The sequence below is a fragment of the Panicum virgatum genome, chromosome 7K, assembly GCF_016808335.1.
Source record: "Panicum virgatum strain AP13 chromosome 7K, P.virgatum_v5, whole genome shotgun sequence".
NCBI lineage: Eukaryota > Viridiplantae > Streptophyta > Magnoliopsida > Poales > Poaceae > Panicum > Panicum virgatum.
Window position 1 is genome coordinate 25190496 of NC_053142.1, and position 9933 is coordinate 25200428.

Here is a 9933-nt window from a genome sequence, read left to right on the forward strand (position 1 = left end):
CATGAAGGTTGAGAGGATCAAGCGCAAGATGCAAAGGAAGGAGAAGAAGCCCTCATCATCCATGGCGAATGGGTAAGCGGTGGTGAAGAATCAAACTCAAGCTTAAGTGATGAGTCAACCAAAAGATTCACCACCTGCATCAACATGGGCATGCCATCATCATCCAACATATGCCTTATGGCCAAAGGTAATGAAAGCGATGTAAGTGATGATGATTCCGACTCTCCCTCCTATGATGAGCTTCTTGACTTGGTTCATGAGCACCAAAAAGTCATTGAGAAACAATCTAAGGAAATCAAAAACCTTAATGCTCTTAATGGTCTTAATGCTACCCTTGCTACAAATTATGAAGATTTGTTGTTTAAATTCAAATTGCTTAGCATGAAGCATGAAGAGCTTAAATTAAAAATTGAGAGCATTAAAAATGAAACTAATGACTTTTTGAAAATGAAGCAATCTATCCCTTGTACAATTCCAATTTCTAAGGTAGACGTTTCAACTTCTTGCATTGATTTAATTGATATATCTTGCTCTAACCCTTGCAATGAGAAATACTTTGAGGATGAGATTGTAGAGCCATGTGATGATCTCATTGCCAAGGAGAATGATGGGATCAAGCAAAAAGTGGAAAGGTTTATGAAGGATCTGGCAAGATTGAAGGGCAAGAGCATTGTCCAACCTTCTCAAGATAACCGTGAAAACATGGTGAAGAAGCTTGAGAAGGGGTCCACCGTGACATGCTTCAAGTGCCATCAAGAAGGCCACAAGTCCAACAAGTTTCCTCAACTAAAGAAGAAGCTTTCGGATGAGAAGAACAAGAAAAAACTCTCCATCAAGAGTTCTCTCATCTACACCAAGCCCAACCGGAGAAACAAAAACAATAGCACCTCCTATGTGATCAAGAAGAGGACCAATGGCAAGGTGGTCACTCACAAGGTTGGGAAGAAGGAAAGGAGTTGTAACCGCTCTATTTAGATGCCCAAGGAAGTCATCACCAACATGAAGGGGCCTCAAATGGTGTGGGTTCCAAAGGATACTTGAAGCCCAAGACCGGCTTCGGGGGATTTGGAGGCTTGGCTTACAAGAAGATGAGGTGATTCAAACTTAAGAAGCCCAACATGAACATTTGTTGCCCAAGTCCCTCACAAGGTAATGGTAGCTAGATTTCAATTCAAGCATCATGTAGCTCCATTACTTGTGCTAGGATATTTGCATTCATTGTATTTCCTAGTGTTTACATAAGGTGGGTTGTTTGTGTTATGCTCTAACTCATGAGCAATCTACATGGTTTGGTAAGTGTGTAGAAAGCTACATGTGGTTATCCTTCATGGTACATGAATTTCATGATGTATGTATTTCATTTGTGTACCATGAACATAAGCTATAGGGTAAACTTTTCAATGTTGTCAAAAACATTGTGCATATATTTGATTGGTGATTCAAACACTAAATGCACATATTTAGGGGGAGTTTATCCTATGGTTTGTGATTTTGGAGACTAACATGTTTGCAAGTTTATCTTTTGTAGACTCTCAATGGAGTAAAACACTCTAAGAGAGTGTTGTTCACCCTTAATGTGAATTAACAACTCTATATGAGTGATTAGATAAATTAGTGTGCTTTCATGCATATTGAGCCATGCTCTATTGAACTTAAATTTTCATATCTAAGTTCATAGGCTATGTGCTCATACATTTGCCCACCTGGGTGTACCAAGTACTCTTCATGCAAGATCTTTCAAGTGGCTTCACTCAAGTCATTTTCAAAATTGGTACAATCAAAGTGATTAACCAACCTCCGGAGGTATGCAAGATTTTAACTCTTTCATTGGTATCATTGTCAATCCTTTGATCTTTTAGAGCTACCTCCATGCATGATATGGTCTAAGCTTTTTTATTTAAAATGTTGAGTTGTGCACTTGATTTTTACATTATCATTTCGTGCACATACTTTGTGAAAAGCTTAGCTCATGTCATGCTAGTTTCATAGTTTTGTGATACACCTTAGTAATTTTTCAATTGATATCTTCATTGATATCATACAATTAAATCATGATTTATAGAACTAACTCCCTAGGCTACTAACTTTTCCTTTTGAGCTATATTGTTTTGCAAGGACTTTTTAGGTGACTTGATTCCAAAGGGGGAGAAATGTGGATCAAAGCAAGTGATCTTGACAAAGGGGGAGAAATGTCAAATCAAGTGATCACAATATGGGGAGATGTAAAGGGGGAATCCTGGATTTAGGGGGAGGCAAACCCGACATTGGATGGTGGTAAGCACCCAAGTAAGTGTAAGTGGTTCAATTTGTCAATTTTTGCAAATTTATGCTTGCTTTGATTGTGTTGTCATCAATCACCAAAAATGGGGAGATTGTAACGAACGTGGCGCCATTAGACCATCTTGTTGTGATTTTGGTGATCGAATGACAACGCAATCAATGGGACTAACAAGTTTGTAAGATCACATTTGTAGTATTTCTAGGTCCCATGGATGAAGTCCAAACCATATTCGAGATGTCCAATGTGCCATAGCGGTGTGTCCAATGCACCGTCAAGATGTCCAATCCACCGTTGAGATGTCAAAACATAGTGAAAAAGCACCGTTGAGACGCCAATCCACCATTGAGATGTCAACATGTCCAATCTACCGTTGAGGCGTCCAAATGACCGCAGCGACAAATTAGACAAGTGACAGCAGAATTGGTTGCACCAGTTAAACCGACTTAGCATCGGTAAAACCGATGACCCCGCGCCGGTTAATCCGAGCGCTTAGTATCGGGCAATTCTGCGTGCGTCTGGAAGCTAAGGGAAGAAATCTCAGTAGCACCGGTTAAACCGATGGTACCAAAACAAGGCATCGGTGCATTCATCGAGGCATCTTCTAGAGAGCATGTCGCGAAGCAAGGAGCCAAGTTTTCAGCACCGGTTGAACCGATGGCGCATCAGAACAAGGCATCGATGCAATGACGTCAGCGCTGCAGAAGCTGAGATAGAGTTCAAGTAGCATCGGTTAAACCGACACCCAGGCATCGGTTTAATCAATGGCAGCCACGTCAGCAGCAGGCGCATGTCAGGGCTCAACGGCTATCTGCGGTTTTAGAGTTACCGGTTAAACCGACGGTCTAAGCATCGGTTAAACCGACGGTCTAAGCATCGGTTTAACCGACGCTTTACACAGAATCTGGATAACGACTACTTCGACTTGGTGGCCTATTTATATGCCTTCCCCCGGCAATTTCAAGGTTGCTGGAGTTCAAGGAGATCCTATACATATTGAAGAACACCTCCAAGCCACCCAAGAGCTTAGTGATCAAATCTTTAATCCTTAGCACACTTTGTGAGTGTAAGTGCTAGGTTTAGCTCATGATAGAGTGCAAGAGCAAGGTGCTGTGGCCTTGTGCTTTGGTTCTAGAGTGAACCAACCTTGTATCTCGGTGAGCTGGCCATCCTTAGAGTCTTGGTGACTCACCGACACATCAACGACCCTCCGGTTTGGTGTGGAGCGACGTCGACAACTTTGTGCGGGGGACGTGGAGACCCCCATCGTTCGTGGCGAAGCTCCTTAGTGGAAAATGGGACTAAGGTGACCGTGGTGACTTGGCGAGCCTTGGTGGCAAGTTAAGAAGAGTCCCGGAAGAGACTTGCTGGCCGAGAAGCGTTACTCTTGATTGAGTGCTTCAACAACGTGGAGTAGGGGTGGCTTAGTGCCTAACCGAACCATGGGTTAAATCCTCGTGTCGAGAGTTTGCTTCCTCTCATCCCCTATTTACATTTCCGCATTTATTGCAACTTGTTTGCCTTTACTTTCATAGTGTAGTATCTTGCTAGGTTTGGCTATAGGTTGCAAACCTCTTTTGGGATGATGATTTCACACTAGAAGAACCATAATTGCATATTTAGATAGCATGTTTTAGCTTACGTTTTGTGCAAACTAGTTAGAGTCATAGGTTAAGGTTTTAAGTTGTCTAATTCACCCCCTCCCCCTCTTAGGCTACGAACGCCCGATTCCTTTCAGTCATGCTCATCATATATATTTTATTTAAAGAGCTATCTGAAATAATCATATCAAGTACTAGAATTGCAACATAACTATCAGATTGCGGTTTGCCATAGATGTGAAACGACAATTACCAAGGCAATTACTAACCAAACAATTCTGAATCCAAGAGTGGCAGCGACCATATGGCAATATCTTTTGTTTGCATGATGTATACATGGTAAAAACAAATTGATAATCTGCTGATGTTACCACACATTTCAGTTTTCAGTATCTTGGGCCTCATGTAACTGATGCAGACATTCTTTGTCAGTTCATTACCAGGTACTACTTGTTGATTTGCACATTGTATGAATGTTGCCTGATCTGCTAGATACTAGATGATTTACTTAATACTAATCCTAGAAGGATGCCATTATAGCATATACTATATGTGCTGGTGGAAGATCATTTCAGATGTTTACTCAGTTGTTTGGTCTGAATCCGTGAAATTGTATTATTCAGATCCAACAACTTTCCATGTCCAAAGTTGAAATCTGGAGTGGAAGTGGAAAGGTGTCACAAGAAGAGCAAGCCTTAAGAGGACAAATCAGCTCTTCCAGAACGGAGGCACGATGTACTTAGCAATGAAATTGTCCTTGAAATTGTTCTTTGTTTGATGAGAAGACTCAGGATGACCGACAAATTCTCTAATTACTGACTATGTAGTGATTCATATATACATACAAAGCAAGTAGGATGCGGCTCAGGTGTAACAACTGACAAATTTGTCACTCTTGCTTATTCCTGCAATGGGTGATCACCAAGCGGTATGGAGCGGGCAGTTCAGATGCAGCTGTTGTATTCAGTTTCTAAAACAAAATTTCCCTGCTTTTGAATGTTCAGACCTAAATCTCCTATGCTATGGTAGTACAATAAAATTTCTTATTGTACTGATGATTTAAGTTATACAAATCACTGTCACACCTAGAATTACAGCAGTAAGAAGAATACCGGTTGTAGCACTAACAATGCAGTCCGAAGAATACTCAAGGTCAAGAGACCAATGCACGTTTCCAAGCCTTTGCCGGCTCACATTATGAGCATCATTGATATTTTTAAATCTTGGACTGGCCCTCAACGGAGGGCGCGGCAAAGCCGCGCCAGTCTTTCTAGTTTTCTGCTGGTGGCCTGATGTGTTTATTGCAGACGGCTTCAGTTAGCATGGTGCCTATGAAATGGTCATGACGTGGGCTGGCAAGCCCATCTGAGATGGGCCTTCCGATATATTCCCTTGTAGCAGTGTCGTACATCAAATTTCTAGAATTAACAATTTCAAAAGGGTGTAAATTCTAGCATTTTTGAGAAATTCTGCATGACAAACAAATAATCCACATCTTTTTGAAATTATGGATTCAAAGTTTTTGGTTACAAAAAACTCCAAGGAGCGCTTCTTAATATTTTTATCGTGTCAGAATTATATATATAGCAAAATCAGTACCTTGGATTGGTAATGTAAAAGTAGGGCACTAAGCTCACTCATAAATCCAATGTCCCCGTTCATGCATGTGACACAAAAATAATTTTAACCCAACTTCAGTACCTCCGTATTGTTTGAATGAGAGAAAGAAGTCAATGAGATGCTACAGCTAAATAACAGTATTATTGCCTTTAGCTGATATAATCGTACCACAGGATGACAGGAATCATCTTGACAGCTGTGGTAGGGCTATGTCTACGACAAAGGGGAATGGACCCATGCTCCCATCCCTCTCCATAGTGATGCTCTACAATGTCGTTTCTTTTAGTTCTTCAATTACCCTTGGTCGCTAATAATAATTTCTGAAGAATTTAGAACAAACAATTAAATCTACCTTAGGTTTAAAAGCATTGAAATACTAGAAGCATTTCCATTCCTTCTCCTACTTTATCTTCTTTCCTAGCAGCATATTCAGATCATGCGCGCATGCATCTCTAGTTATCTACTGATTAGTTAACATCTCTAGTTATCTACTGATTAGTTAAGGACGAATTGAATCAAGTTTTCGTTGATCGAGCTGGCTAGCGAGCTCACCTTTATTTTAGGTTGCTTGTTTCAGAAATTGGCATTATGTAAGAAAGTAACAAAAAAGATACTTTTATCAAAGACGCGGAATCAATACACGTCTGTAATTTATTATTAGAGACGCGGGTCAACTACACGCGTCTTTGATGTGTTGGTTTCCAATGGCTTTACATGTCTGATGTGAAAAATTAGAGACGCGTGTAGTGAAAACGCGTCTGTGATTTTTTTGGATGTCATCAGAAACGAAACACGTCTGTGATGAAGTAGTGTATATCGAAATGTTCTCCCATCCCCCTTCCCTTTCAACTACACATGGGTCCCACCAGTCATTGCTCCTCCTCCCCCGCGAACCCCCCGTGTCCGCCGTGTCTTCAGCTCCGGAGGTCGGGAGGCGAATAGGCGACCGCTAGGGTTTCATTCCCCGGGGACGCGCCGCACCCTCGACCCCCACGCGCGGCCCTCTGACCTCCGCCTCTCCTCATCCTCGCTCCTCCGCTCCGGGGTAAGAGACTCCCCTCCCTGCTCCTGGCCCCTCATGCCCTAATCGCGCGCCGGCCCCGGCTCGCCGTCGCCCCCATCCGGATCTCCGCCCCGCCACCGAGGTGAGAACACGTGCGCCCGTCCGTCCACGGTTTGGCTCGTTGGTTGCTTGCTATGCTCGTTCTGTTCCGATTCGATTCGATTCGATCCGCGGGGGTAGGTAGGTAGCAGCCTCTCGAGGCTTCGGATCCTATGTTCCCCTTATCGGATTTATCGGTTTGAGCCGGCGGTGCCGCAGCTAGGGGCGGTGGTCTGCGCGTCCTGATCGGCGGATCTGGGCGCGGTGCTGCCTGGAGTTAATTTCGTAGGTGGTGGTTGTGATGTCGACATAAGTTAGGGTTTGAATCGTACGGTATTGCTCCTCGTGCAAAATCTGCAGCTCCCTGTGGTTGGAGCAGACGAGTGATTGTGTTGGATTTCCTAATTTGTCCATCCAGCTGTGAAGGAATTCTGCATCTGTACAAATGTTTAAGTTTTTCTAATGTTCCGTTGCAATTGCTGAACCAATACTGCAACATTTTGTTCTGGGAAGGTAGGAACTCGTGTGATTTTGTTGGCTATATGTTCCGTCAACTGACCACAGAACTGTTTATGCAAGAGAATAGGTTTTGGAATTATAGTAGTCTTGCAGATGTACTGATCTGTTTATGCTACACTAGATTGATGTTGGTATTTGTTCTTTTGTGTGCCCTTCCCTGTTTACCATCTTCTTGATTCAGCATTACTTGATTCTGGCATTCTACCTTTCAGTTGCTAGCCTACAATTTTGTGTTCTGGCATTCTACCATTCAGTTGTTTGCCTACAATTTTGTGATGAGTTATCTTTTCGTACAGGTTCGATTGTCGTGACATGATGCGGTACCTATGACATGAACATTGCGGACTGGCCCAAGTGTGGTGGAGCTAAGGGTAGGTTGAGATTTGAAATTAAGTTAAAGCATGGGGCTAATGCTGGTAGTGCTTTGAAGCTGATCCAGCCGATCAAGGATAAGTTTTCAGGTGTCGCATATGCAGATCTATTTCAGCTAGCTAGCGCCACAGCCATTCAGGTCCTTTAAATCGCTCCTGCGTACTGATTAAGTGATGATCATCCATAAAGTGCTGCTTGTTAATAATGATGGTGGTTTTGATTTATTTCATTCCAGGACGCAGGTGGCCCCAAAATTCCCATGATCTATGGAAGGGTTGACGTTACGGCCCCTGGACAATGCCCGCCAGAGGGAAGGCTTCCTGGTCAGGGCATCAAATGCGACTGCTCCTACAATGCATCCACCGTCTGCCACATCACCAAGCTGTAGGCATCGAGAGAAATGTTTTTTATATATCCATTTTTACTGATGCATGGGTCCTCGCTGCTCAGGTCAGGCATGTCTCCCTCCCTCTCTCTCTCTCTGATTTCCTGAAATTGAGGTCCTGATCTAGGTTTTAGGCCATGGAAGCTGCTGCTGGGGTCACCGTCAATCGATGGCACCAATTGCTTTTTCAAGATCAAGTGTTCCAAACTTGATCCCCCCATCCTCTTTACTACTACAGCCCTATTGTTGCTGCTTATTATTGGGGTTCAGATAGTGATACGTGTCTGAATATAAGCTGGATGAACTGGATCCACTTGTTATTTGTTCACTGGTCTTTGAACTTTACCTAATCAAGCTGTGCTTATTCTCTGAATACTGGGTTAGGATTTTGTGTATTCCAAATGAACTGCTGACTGACCAAAGCGAGTTCTCCATTTGAAACAAATTTCTTATTTCTGATAATAGTTATGTGTGAGTAATTGGCTGAAGGACAGATAACATGCTCTATGATTAGCAATTAATTAATATTTAATTTGTACAGGAATTGCTCTGATTGAGAACTTGCATATGGTTTGATACTCAGTTGCAAAAACAAGGAGTGCACGAAACACACTTTAAAAGGCAATTTAGCACACTGTAAAAGGATCTATGTGATTGTAAGATTGATCTATCAATCATTTATACCTTTTTCTGGTCTGACTATTGGATCATATCCTGCTTGGGTCTACATCCACCGGTGCCTCATCAGTACGATCGATAGATTCATTGTAACTGCAGCCTTTGCTTGTCTGAATTTTGTGCAGGTAAACAGCACAAGAGCAGCCTGTGCTATCGTTTTATGTCTTTGTTCTGCATAGCAGCCTATTCACCTACTCGTTGCATGGCAGGTAATCTGAATGCATCAGCTAATATTTAAATCACTCTCTTCTCTATCTTGCCTTAATATCTTGCAAGATATGTATAACCATGGATCCTTCAATGTTTTCATATTGCATTCTCTAATTATCTTCTTACCTTTTGGATTCTTTACAGATCAGGATCAGTTAAGAACTTGCATGGGAGATGCTGAATATCACTCTATCTTTCAAAGGTATATTTCTTGCAAAATTATTTTAATGCTGCAACACTTTGGGTGGAACAAATAGTTCTTTATGGTTCCTTTTTGAGTACCAGACCTTGTTTTACTTGTTACCCTTGTCTGCAAATTTTAGTTGCAATGCATCCTGCCATTATACTTTGTTTATATCTGTCCATTAAAAATGCAAATTTGGTGTCACTTCAACTAAAGTATAAACAAAGTATCATGGCATTTGAATTGTCATTTCAACTAAAGTAACTGGTGTCATTTCTTTGGTTTCAGAGAATAGCATTAGCTTATCTGTTGGCTGCCCTCCAGAAATTTGGATGTAGATTATGGATTTGAATTGTTGTTTTGTTCCTAATCTGGTTCTCATTATAGTATCTGAGCCACCGCAGATCATCCACTATGTATGCTATGCACCTCTATACTTAACAACTCCCTGCTATTTTGGTGAAATTGAGAAGAATGTACATTTATGTCTTCAATTAACAATATGCTGTTTTGTTGTAGCCAAGGAGCAGTTTGCTGAAGCTGAGAGGAAAGAAAGTAGCTAGGAGGTATTTGTATTGCCATTTATTCTAGAGCAACCATCACATTTTGATTGGTTAGGTGGATACTCTATGTAATTGCTTACAATTTAATAGACTGTAATCAAAATTTTTGTGTACCGTGAACCATTTATTTTATGTATTTTGATCATGAGAAGTCTTACATAAGGTCAATTTTCAGACCATTTTATTGTTTCTTAACATCATTGTGCAAAGTCTTTTAATGGTTGAAATGTACCATTTGTGAAATATGGGATTTAGAAATGTAAATCGTGGATCTAGATTTTTTTTTGTTTTTGCAAATTGTTATCAGAGACTTGTTTTAACTAGCTGCGTCTCTGATGTGGTTCATTAGAGACGTGTTTTAACTAGCCACGTCTCTGATGAACCACATCAGAGACGTGTTTTAACAAGAAGAGTCTCTGAT

At 41.5% G+C, this 9933-nt stretch overlaps 2 long non-coding RNA genes across 3 annotated transcripts; both read left to right on the forward strand.

Annotated features, from left to right (window-relative positions):
* The first annotated feature begins 6375 nt into the window (after positions 1–6375).
* Positions 6376–8299, forward strand: LOC120640620. Of its 2 annotated transcripts, none has more exons than XR_005661919.1 (3): positions 6376–6544; positions 7417–7631; positions 7728–8299. It is a non-coding gene; the product is annotated as an uncharacterized LOC120640620 (long non-coding RNA). The 2 variants fall into 2 exon arrangements; XR_005661918.1 differs by having other exon boundaries at positions 6377–6644.
* Positions 8300–8418: 119 nt separating this feature from the next.
* On the forward strand, positions 8419–9657 carry LOC120640621. Its single transcript, XR_005661920.1, has 3 exons — positions 8419–8764; positions 8910–8967; positions 9238–9657. It is a non-coding gene; the product is annotated as an uncharacterized LOC120640621 (long non-coding RNA).
* Positions 9658–9933: the final 276 nt, after the last annotated feature.